The sequence below is a fragment of the Pogona vitticeps genome, chromosome 5, assembly GCF_051106095.1.
Source record: "Pogona vitticeps strain Pit_001003342236 chromosome 5, PviZW2.1, whole genome shotgun sequence".
Lineage (NCBI taxonomy): Eukaryota > Metazoa > Chordata > Lepidosauria > Squamata > Agamidae > Pogona > Pogona vitticeps.
Window position 1 is genome coordinate 147,051,471 of NC_135787.1, and position 12,205 is coordinate 147,063,675.

The 12,205-nt window shown below is 40.3% G+C and overlaps 1 long non-coding RNA gene across 2 annotated transcripts; it reads left to right on the top strand.

Annotated features, from left to right (window-relative positions):
• Positions 1-8,022: 8,022 nt before the first annotated feature.
• Positions 8,023-11,977, top strand: LOC140707710 (uncharacterized). 2 transcript variants are annotated; one of them, XR_013537082.1, is made up of 2 exons: positions 8,023-8,126; positions 10,057-11,977. It is a non-coding gene; the product is annotated as an uncharacterized LOC140707710 (long non-coding RNA). The 2 variants fall into 2 exon arrangements; XR_013537083.1 differs by lacking the exon at positions 10,057-11,977 and adding an exon at positions 9,002-9,425.
• Positions 11,978-12,205: the final 228 nt, after the last annotated feature.

Consider the following 12,205-nt stretch of genomic DNA (forward strand, 5'->3'; position numbering starts at 1 on the left):
CTTCCATCCGTTGGGGAATCACTTCAACCTGCCCCCCAAAAGTAGTGTCTAATCTCTGGACCAAAATGTTTCAGCTTGTACACGGATCAAAGTTGGGCTGAAGTGCAATTTTTGATATGACGTGTGATTGCCATTAAATAAATTGCACAGGACCACTCCAAGGGCAATCCAAAATGCAATTAATTTCCCCATGTGACCACACCCTTACTTTTTACAGAAAAAAGGAATTAATTAAATGTAATGAGCTACTGGCTGAAAAAAAAGTGCTATCATAGCCATTAAAAAAATATGTCCCAAAGGAACTTATTTAAGATAAAGAAGCTAATATAGAACAAAAAATTAAACTCGGCTTTGATTCTGTGCATTGTATGGAGCTATGCATCCTTGGTCTTACCGTATAGTACTGTATAGTGTGTAATTGTGGACAAGTACAGAAATGACATGGTCAGCTACAAACAAGAAACATTTGAAGCACAGGTTTATCAGAGGATGTTAAGGACTAAAGTACTAAATAAATAAAGACAACAAAATCTCTCTCTCTCTCTCTCACACACACACACACACACACACACACACACACACAAATACACACGAAAACATTGTTCATACAATGAAAAATCAAAGGTACAGATTGTTGCAGCTGTCATTCATGGTGAAATAAACAGGAGTAAAGGTGCAGGGAAAAGATGGAATTTTTGGCTGAAAATGTTGGGAGATCTGTTTAGATGGTTTGCAGGCACCATAGCCTCCAAAATCCATGCCACCATAATGAGATCCAACCTCCATTACAACCGGAAAAACAGGAAGGAGATATTTGTTATCAATAACTTCCAGACTTGTTTCATTGGCCTTGGTGTGTTGGTTTTTCAAATATGTATATGGATTTTTAGTTGTGTACATCTTTCTGATGTACACATGACACACTGAGTATTCTCTCTCTCTGAAATGCATCATAAACTTTACAAATGTACAGATTTCAAAAGGAAGATGTGTTTCATCAATAGTCTCAGAATTGTTGTGTGGAAATGTGAATCTCCAGAACTTCTTTTCCATCCGAAGTCAAAGCAGACTTGCCTGCCTGAATATTATTTTTTTTCTATGCAATGGGGACCTTTGGTTTTCTGAAGAAGAAATTCCCCTAAGAAGAACAATGCTTCCAAAATATAACTTTTCCTATCCCCCCTCTCTTTTTGCAAGAACTTGTTAGCATTGTTTGGAGATTTATCACTTTAGTCATCTTCCTTCTGTTAACCTAAAACATTAATGCATTTGACCATATGTTTTTGCCTATTAATCTGCATATTAATTAAGATACAATCTCATTTTATGCAGTGAATCCTTTCATCTGGAAAAATTTGGGTATGCATACACACATACACACATATATATACATTCTTCCTACTACTGCACCTCGAAAGCAGCAGTAACTTGAAGGTCAACAATTTCTCACTGCTGTAAACTTCAGAATCCTTGATAATGGGATGTCAATTTGCAAGAGCAGGAAGGGGCAAAGAAAAAGCCATTTGCAAATATGCCATTTTCTCTCTGAATTGTGTCAGCGATATCAGCTGAATATTAAACTAGCTTGCTCTCTTTCAGTCCTACGCTACAGAACCTGCTGCCTTCCATTAGGACAGAATGTTGGAGGCCTGCGCACAGACCTTGCCTGTGCTAAGGTGGCAAACATCACAAACTGCTCAGGAGATGTGAAACAATTAGTGCAGTTAAAGTGCTCCTCTCAGTAGCTAATTCCGACAGCTTACAGTGACCTTTTGCCATTGAATTCGGCAGGCTCCCTTTATTATCTCATCAAAAACAGCAGCATTTTCCTGGAAAAATTGAAAGGTTTGGATGGAACATTTATTAGTATTATTTAGGCAGGACAAGGAACTGTTTGGGACCACTCTGTCAGGTCAAATGGTAATAGAATTGGGGCTGTCCACTCTTGGTCCCTCCTCCCAGCACACAGAAAGGCTCCAAGTAACTCCCTTTGCATGCCCTCGCTGTCCAACTGAATGACAAGGGATATAATAAGAGAATCCCCATATAATTTCTTGGTGTGCTTCTAGACCCAGCCCTTCCAATGAAGAATCAGATTTCAGCCATGGCCAGGTTTGCCTTTTTTCATTTTAAGCAGAATGCACACCTTCACCCCAATCTTGACAGGACATCCCGAATAACACTGGTTCACACACTGGTAGTCTTGAAGACTGACTGCACCACTGTGGGGCTGCCCTTGAAGGCAGCTTGGGAGCTGCAGCAGGTGCAAAATGAAGCCACCAAGCTTACATCTGGGATAGCAAAATATGATCTGATTTCCCTATGGCTCCTGTCCTGGCCCATAGGCAGTGACTGTCAGTAGGCTTCTGGGCTAAATTCAAGATGTTAATGTTGACATACCATACCCTGAATGGTTGAGACGTTGCCACCTAGCACAGTACTTCTCCCTCAGAGCTACCATTCACCCTCCCCACACCTCCCAATCTATGATGTTGCAGATAGCCACCCCAAGGGAGGCCCAGACCTCTACAACTAGGACCAGGCCTTCTCAGTGGTGGCTGCCAGATTATGGCATTCATTACCAGCAGAGGTGCCTCTGGCCCTCACATTCTTAGTGTCCAGAAGACAAATGAAACATGGCTTTTAAGTCAGGCCTTTGACAAGCTTCTTTCTATTTGATTATTGAATTATTTGAGAGTCTGGTTTTTATTGTTTCAGTTGATTCTACAGTCATTGCCATCTTGGGATTTGGGATTTTCATGTTTGTGATGCAAGGGGTTATAGGGGTGAGGAGTTTTTTTTTTCCTTTTGATGATTTATTTCATGTACTCTTTTGATGTAAGCTGCACCGTGTAGTGGCCTGCGACTAGATGGGCAGGGTAGAAGTGAAAGAAAGAAAGAAAGAAAGAAAGAAAGAAAGAAAGAAAGAAAGAAAGAAAGAAAGAAAGAAAGAAAGAAAGAAAGAAAGAAAGAAAGAAAGAAAGATTTGGAATAGGAGAAATAGTGCTGAGAATGGCATTAGAAACTTAACTAGAACCAATGTGCTCCTATTCACTAGCATCACACCATCTTGGACACTGATCAGAAATAAAACAATGAATCTACACACACACACACAGCTTTCAGCTACCTTCCCATTTGTAAAGGTTGAATGGAATAGTATTGAATCCTCCTGCTATCTCTTCTCAGTGATTATAAATCACATGAGAATAGGATTCGCACCATCCACTGGTCAAATTGGGAGGAATTGCAGAGCACAATGTTTATTTAGTATCTGATCAAAGAGTGGGAAGGACATGAAGATTCCCTTCACAGCACTCACTTCCCAAATTATGGGGGCAACTACATTGGTCATTTACCCCACTATTTGCATTGCATTAGACATGGATGAAGTTGAATTAAACACTGGTGACTGCATGATGCAAATCTCATTGTGGTGATGCCCAGCGAGGAATCGTCTCTTGTCAGTGGGAAATAATCTCTCTTTTTAAAAAACAGCTGGAAAGGGTAGTTTAATTTTGCTCCTATTTGCTGGCACTGCAACAGATTATCACTAAGTCACTTTGGGAAAATGAACTGTTAAAAAAAGAGGCAAAGAGGAGGGGAGGTCCCAGTGAAAACTGCTAATTGGCATCTCATCAGATCAAAGGTAGCTTCCACTATTGGGTCCCTATGCAAAAAAAAAAAAAAAAAAAAACCCCAACCTTTCTCTGTCTCTGCCCCTCCTAACTCCTGCAACATAATTATGGTTTGTCATTTGGAGAGCCAAAAGAAAAACCAGCAGAGACCCAATTTGAAAAACAAACAAACAAACAAAAAAACCATGCAGATCAAAGTTTTAATGCTCACTTACAAGGCCCTAGTAAATGGTTTGGGACCTCGATACTTGGCGGAACGCCTTCTCCCACCAAGATCTACCCGGACAACCCACGCGAGCCAGGAGGTGAGGCTGAGGAGCCTGACCCCGAGGGAGGCCCAGAGGGAAAAGACGCGAACCCGGGCCTTCTCGGCGGTGGCTCCTCGCCTTTGGAACAATCTCCCTCCGGAGATTCGCACGGCCCCTACGCTGGGTACATTTAAAATTCAACTAAAAACATGGCTTTATGTCCAGGCCTTCCCTCCCGCCAGCATTTAATCTAATTTAATTTAATTTTCCCTTCCTTATCTATCTATCATTTATGATTTTGGTATGCTTTGTTAATAACCGATGTTTTGGTTTTACATTATTATAATTGTATATATATCTTGTTGTTAGCCGCTCAGAGTGGTATAAATATACCAGATGGGCGGGATATAAATCAAATAAATAAATAAATAAATAAATAAATAAATAAATAAATAAATAAATAAATAAATAAATAAATAAATAAATCACAGTGGATCAAAGCGTATTTTCCCTGCTTTCTGGTTGCATGCTGAGAGGGCTTGGGGGTGTGGCCTCTTACAGACTAGAATATTCTGGCCTTCTTCAGGCTCTCTGTGCCTCATAGCTTGGAGTTTTCTCTGTCTTGTTATAACAACAACAACAATGTAAGGAATTGGAAGGAAACTGGGAATTGTAGTTATACTAAAGTGGAGTCTGTTAGGTTCTGTGTTAGATGAATTTAAAAGAGATGTTTTTCAGGAGCTTGTTGTGCAGAGTTCTTTGCCTAAATCACAAGGTCGGACAGTCCAGGAAAAGAAGACAAAACAACAGACTGCTAAATTAAGCAGATAAGACACCAGGAGCCTGGATCATGAGAATTTTGGGCGGATCGGAGTGTTCTGAATTACGCCTACTTGGGCTTAATTGGTTGACAGCGTGAAAGTGTACTTAAGAAGGTGGTCCTAAAGAGATGTAAAATGAGAGGGTTTGTGTATGTGAAAGGTTGGTCCGTAAATGCTGTGGAATGTGAGACACAGACCTTTGTGGGGGTTTTTTCCAAGAAGAAGGAGGGGGGAATAGCCCAGCCTCTAGCCAAGATGATTATCTAGACTTAGTTGTTTTCATTTTAATTAGAAATTGTAAGTTTATTTAAATATTGTAACAGTCTGAAAATGAATAATGCTTAAGCTTTAAAGCTACAACTGTATCCTAATGAAACTTTATTTTCTTAATAAAACAAACATACTTTTTCAACCGAGGACTAGTCTCTTGATACAGTAGGACTATAACTAAATCCCATGTGGATGAAAGAAGGTTAATAGTGGCTACTGTAAATAGAGGTCCAACTGTCCTACTTTGCAACGCCAGTGTGCATTCTAAGGAAACACATAGTCTATGTTTTATTGCTTTGGAAGCAATAAAGGTTACTTTTAAGGTTCAGGCTTGTCTTTGGGGCTTACTATGCACTTTTGAGGCCTAAAGGACCTACCTAAAGGACCTACCTCAGGAAATAAAGGTGGTAGTTTTACGCCCACAGGGTCCACCTGACTGCGGTCATTGTCTCTTTAGGAAGACGGGATCATCACTACTACTAATAATAATGTGTCATCAAGTCAATTCTGACTTAAGGAGACCCCTTTTTCCAGGGTTTCCCAGGTGGAGAATACTCAGATGTGGGTTACCATTCCCTTCTTCTGGGGGTGCCCTGGGACTGCGCAGCTTGCCCAAGGCCACAAAGTCTGGCTGTACTTGCAGGAGCCACAATGGGGAATTGAACTCCCAGCCTCTGGCTCTGTTACCAGATACCTAAAACATTGAGCTATCCAGCCAGCTGTCCTGTTTTAAGGTATGACTTATTAGAATAGAAGTATGAATAGTTTCTTTCAGCTAAACAACAGCAACAAAATGATCCCATTTTCAAAATGTAATGTTTTAGTTACGCTTCTCTTAGCTGCTGCAGTGTCATTCCCAGCAGGATTCATCCAAATTCCAAGTCTTGTCCAAAGGCTGATTTACTTTGTTTGTTTGTTTGCTTGCAAAGCACTAGAATAGAGATCAAAGTGTTGTTTACCTGGACTGCAATCCCCATGGTGTCACAACATGCTTAACATTAGTGCTTTGGGTTGTTTCTCTGTACAAAAGAAAGGTATAAAAAAGTGTGTCTGTATATAAAAGTGAAGATCAGTCAGCTGATAAACAAAAATGACAATGTGCAAAGAGTTTCATAGAGAATGGAGGGAAAATATTGAACAGTGAGCAACAACGCAAGACTGTGCACTTTGGGGATTGAGGAGTGGGGAGAGAAGCTGGAATTTTCAACTTGTTATCACATGAATGTTTGTTCTCTTGTAAGTGGGTAGTTTGTCACTAGAGCTGAGGTGTTTCTTGAGCTGGGGAGTCCTTGATGCTCACAGAGCTGGGTTCCCTTTCAAGCGTACACTAAATTTATACCCCGGGGCATCATCCCCTAATTTCCACTGCGGCAAATTAGAAGGCTCTTCTTTAAAAACAAGAGTGTGCAAGAGGCTGCGGCGAAAAGAAATTAAAATGGGAATTTCTGTCAATTGAGCCCCTTAGGTGACAGTGGTTATTTATATCAGGAGACTGGACAGTGTGTGAAGTGGTTAAGGAGAAATTGGGGACAGTTTGAGTTCCTCCAAAGACATAACAATTTGGCTCATTTTAAGTTTTCCTCATGGTAAACTTTTAACTCCCTTCCCCCCCCACCCCAGCTGAACCAAACACTACATTTTTTCAAATGAAGTGAGGCTTCCATCCACACTTTAGCTTACAGTATCAGTTTAAAGCTAAACCTGAGTCACTATACATGAATCAAAAACCAATCAGATGGTGTTGAGGTAAAGTGTCATTTATCTAGGACCCTCCCCCAAATTGTCATTACTAAGATCTGCACTGTGGCCTTGTCATGGCAAACATACCACTTCTGCAAGACTAACACCCTGATGTTGGTTTCCTGGCTTGCAGCACCCTTATATTGGAAAATGGGATATAAAAGGGAGTTTGGCAGAGATGGAGAGAGTGAATGAGGGTAAGAGAAGCAAAATGGGTTGAAACCTGGAATGATCTCCAACAAAAAGGTGGAGGAAGGGGAAGAAGAGGAAGAAACCTGGGGCAATCCTAGAGAGGACCCAAAGAATCATTTCCCAGAAATTGAATGCCCAGAAGAACCCAGCCCCCTGGGAGACTTGAATATATGTTTAAGGAAGACCTGCGGACTGGGTTATTTGTACAGTTAAGAGTGCCTAGAAAGGACTCAGAGAGGCATCTTAACCACAGCTGCCTTCAAGTCCTTTTATTGGGGAGTGAGGGAGAGATGAGACAGGTGGTGCTGAGCCCAGGAATGAGTCTCCATGGAGCTGACTGTGACACTAGGAGGAGGACAAGAGCTTGCCAGATTCAACCAGTAGAAGCACAAAGGTGTGAAGCTGCTAGCTTGTACTCACTGTGAGCTTGTAAACCCATCCTTGTTGTCTTGCTCTGTGTCTGGCATGACCAAAACAGCTTAATATATAAACTTCGGACCTAGAAGCTCACTGGGAGAGGCAAAGGTGAGGGTCATGGTTGTAGGAGAAAAGGAGTCTGAAGTAGTTATTTGGACAGTGAAGGAAACTCGGTTGGGACAGTTAGATGGCACAATTGTTGAGAAATCCTTCCCTAATGATCCTGTTTGGCTGAGAATTCCTGCGTCTTCTTTGATGGAACAGAGAATGGAAGAAAGGAACCCTATCAGTCTGCCAAGGGCCAGAGGGACTCACACCAATGTTATCACATTTCACAACCTAAGGATATCTACCTTCCAAGTATCAACAATCTTATATTACACCAAAACATCCAAGATAATGTTCTTGAGACCTGCCCAGAGAAAGCATAATTACAAGATCAGATAGTGTGAAATACCTATCAGTACTTGGAAGATTGACTTTTGGAATTACAGTTCCCAGAATCCCCTACCCAGCAGGGTTAGGAATTGTACTTTTTTTTTCCAAGACAAGAAAATTAAAGATACAGCTGATTATTTAAATATGCATAGGCATGTCTACATGGAAACAGATGCTACTTCCGTTTACTCTCATTAGAAATGTACTGACAGATCAATTTTTTTCCAATTAATCTAAAAAGAGTTATTGTTTCCACAGTAAAGATCCACAATGTCTCTCTTTGGGCCATATGATATGAGGAGTTTGTCCTTTCTGAACGTGAACGTGAGCCTGTTCTATCACTATAAACCTTATATTGTCAGGTGAGTGATTATGTACTCAAAATGTGATGTTATAGGAGCCTCCAGGGTTCTAATTCTGTTCTTATGTTCACCAATTCATTGCCTTAGGGCTATGCTAGTCAGTCTTCCATATAACAAAGGGTGTGGGCACAAAATCACATACAGTAAGTCCCCTATTGGAGTGACAGGTGGTAAAATCCCTCAAAGTGTAAATTGTTTCAGCTACCAGTACTATGAGATACAAGAACACTTGCTTTGAAACTGCCCCTTATCTAATACAGGATTCTAATCTTGTTATGAATTAAACTTGATTGTATTGCTTTATCTGGAATGATAAATGGTCCATGGGAGTACCTATCATTATAAAGGCACATATGCTAGCATTTCTCTTACCAAATGTCAGTGTTTCGAACAGAGCAGTAACTAGTAATTTTGGGACCCAGAACTTTGCTGCTCTTTAAGTGTGAATCACGTGGGATTGGAATACAAGGGGAGAAGACAGGAAAATTAAGAGAGATGCCTAGAAATGAGCACATGACAGCCATATTGTTTCTTCACTGAGCATGCCTTTTTCTCCCAATGCTTTCTTCTTTCTGGAGAGAAGCAACTGGAGGACATTTATTTGCTTGATAGCAGTCAGGTTTGCTTCCTTCCAGCAGCAAATGGCACTGGATGGGTTCATGTGAGGAAGAAAAATTAAGCAAGGCAGCCATCAGTTGCAGAAATAACTGTAAAGTACATGAAATCTAGGTGGACAGAAGGTAACTGGGGAACTGAGGAACTTGAAGGGCTTTGGTGGGTCAAATAAGGACATCACAAGGGCTAGCAAAAAAACAGTTGACTAAGGACATGCAACTGAAACAAGAATACTCTGTATTTTCCCCCTACAAATTAAGTTTGTGAAGATTACCCAGGTCCAATGGACACCATCTTTAGCCACTCAGCTATGATACCCTGCTTCCCCCGAGGTGAGTGAACCCAGGAAAGTGAGCTGTGATTGGTTAGGAGGATTATGAAACTAGCCTGTCATCTGCTCCTCCCAACACTCCAGTCTTCTCAGAGTTGGCATTATTTCCAGGGAACCCAAAAAAGTTGCTACCACATTCATAAAAAAAACCATAACTCTTAGCTGGTAGTTAAGAGCAAGATCTAGGTCAAATACAACAAACCTTCTGAGTCAAAACCCCAGGTAGTTGGAGAATTTTAAAAAAATATTATTAAAGAGAGGAAAAAGACCAAAACAAAACAAAACCATTTGAGACAAAGTCGTGACAAGCAAAAAAAGTCACACCAAAATAAAAAAAAGCAAAACTATTCTGCCTAATACTTACAAACTAGTGTAGAAGTTAGCATGATTCTGAGGCACCCTCCACTGCAAGGCACCACAAGACAGCAATTGAGCATAGCATCTCTGTAAACATCAAACCAAGTGAAGCCAAGCCAACAAAATTAATTTTGCAAATCCTTTTTATACATTAAACATCCCCTTCTGGACCCTTTCAATCAGGGTTCAAGTTCCAATGAACATTCCAGATGTACAGAGAACCTTTTTGCTCTCCTCCAATTCTCACACGGCTGGAGTCATTTCCCCAATTAGCCTGGTGCCAAGGAACTGGCTAGGCATGGCCTTCAAGGCACCTGTCTCAGGATATATGTTGCAAGTCACCAGCCAGACACTGACCATTACCATTCAAAGGGTCACACAGGCAGGCCTGATTTTCAGAAATGGATTCCAGGTTCCATACTCCCCTGGTTCTCAGTTTCTTGACAAAGTTTGCTGTGCCTATGAAGATGAATAGCTATTTTAAAAGCCTGCTTCAGCACATGCTTCAGGAAACAATACCGATCATTGTAATACTCCAGGTCTGGAACTAGTGTTATTCGGTCAGCTTGTCTGCTGTCGTTCAGGAGGCTGCATACCCAGGTTTTAATTTCTGCTTGTTTTCCTCAGGACCTTTGTACTGTACATGATTGGTGCCCATCTCTGTTTGAAGCAATAATCCCAGTGCTCCTTGGAAGCAAACACAGCAAGCATAATTTATCACTTCATCCTTTGTATCTGGCTTCTAAACAACATTGTTTTTGCATCCACCGTATCTTGACCACTGAGACTCTTGAAGGGGTGATTTATTTATGAGTGCTGTTGTAAAGCCTTTTTGGAGTTCCAATCTTCAGCATTTGGTAAAATGTGTATGCAAGGAACTAGAGAGAATAACTCTTGCATCAGCAGATTGTGACCATTTTATGGGAAATATGATAGCTTGGAAAATGGGTTTTTATTTACATTCTCTTGTGAAGTGGGCAATAAACCAGCAGCTAAACGAAATCTAACATCTTGTCCATTTTTTCTGTCCATTATCTTTTATAGATTTCAGAAAGGCGCAGCATGGCAAAATTTAGTTGATTAATTTGTCAAGAAAGTGAGGCAGTGGTTAGTTAGCTAGCTGTAATGTGATGGTAAGGCTATGTTTCTGAGCTGATTTCCTAGGAAATAATGATTTTATGTGAGATATTTTTTAAAAAAAATGAATCCTGGTAAGAGCCACTGATAAAAGACTAAAGTTGGAGTGGCTCAAAATGACTCTTGAGCTACTCTGATGATTTTAGAGGAGTTTCACTAGAAATAAACTGAAGCCAATGCCTGTATTTGAAACATCAATGACTGAATAAGGCAGCTAGAATAGCTGTGCCCAAGAAAATTATGAATTTTGTTCTGCAATGTTCTTTATAACTGAGCACATGCTGTGGTTTCTAATGTGGTGCTGATTAGTGTTGCAGGAACAGAAAAGACTGAATTTAATTTCCAGGGGGGAAAGTGGCCATTGGAGAATCAAGGGAAACAGGGGAGAAGGTAGGTAGTAACTGCAGGACAAAGGGGGAAAAAAAGAAAGATGTGATGCAATCAGTAGAAATGTTTTTGACTATCTGTAGAATAATAAGCAAAATTGACCTCCTACAGTATCTTAATTATATCCTATGCTCAGAACATGCTTAACACGACATGTTAAGAATTTGGATTTCACTCATCAGCTAAATATTGGCCAGAATCCTTGGCAAAATACCACGCAAGTAAGGCAAATTGCACAAGCCTTTTGTTGTTGTTGCTTGTTGTTGCTGCTGTTGTAATATATGTATTTTGCATTGGACACACAACTGACTCCACAACTGAAGCTACAGCGTGGGTATATTGGAATGTGGCAGATAGCTGGAAATGAATATTCACACTACTTACAGAGTTCTGGATTTATGCTGAACATATCAAATAGGATTCTGCCCATTCTTTCTCAATCAGGGCTGGCAACCATTAAAGACAGACAAGAATGAACTGCTGGATAGCTCAGTAATTTAGGTACAGTATCTAGGTGGGAGGTCAATTCCCCACTGTGCCTCCTTGACAGAGGGTGGACGCAATCATCCACAAGGTCACTTCCAGCTCTGCAGTTCTAAGATGATGACAACAATTATGATGATCATTATTATTAGGATGTGAATCTCACACCTTCTTGTTCTCTTTGAGGAGAAGATTGGGGGGGGGGGGCAATCCTCTTTTCTTTTTACTCCAGGATTTCTCCCTGCAAGATCTCTTTGGATAGAAATTTAATGGAAAAAAAATCTCACAAAACATCTCAGCTACCTTGCTGAGTTTCCCATGCACAAGACGACACCTTTTTCTGCTGAACCATGAATCATTTGAAACTTTTTTTTTACTTCAAATGATTCATGATTGATTTTTATGATTAGGATTCTCTTAATGATATTTAATTAGATGTTATTAATGTGTATGTTTTTTTAAAATCAGCATAAATCTTAGGTAGACTATGATCTTAAGATGTGGCTATGAAATGGATTAAAACAATATAAAATAAATTAAATCAAGGTTTGGCTGAAAATCACTAATTTACAGTGTCATTTCTCAACTCTGTTGCTTCCTCACTAGCACTGCAAACACAAAATTATGGCACTGCCAAACCATGATTGGTGGCCTTAAGTTTTTTGAGTGGCCAAGCAAGTAAACAAAATTATATTGGCACAGTGGAAAATTTTGGCTGCTCTTAAAATTTGCTTGGTTCCCCACTCAGTTCCCTTGAAGGAACCCTTCA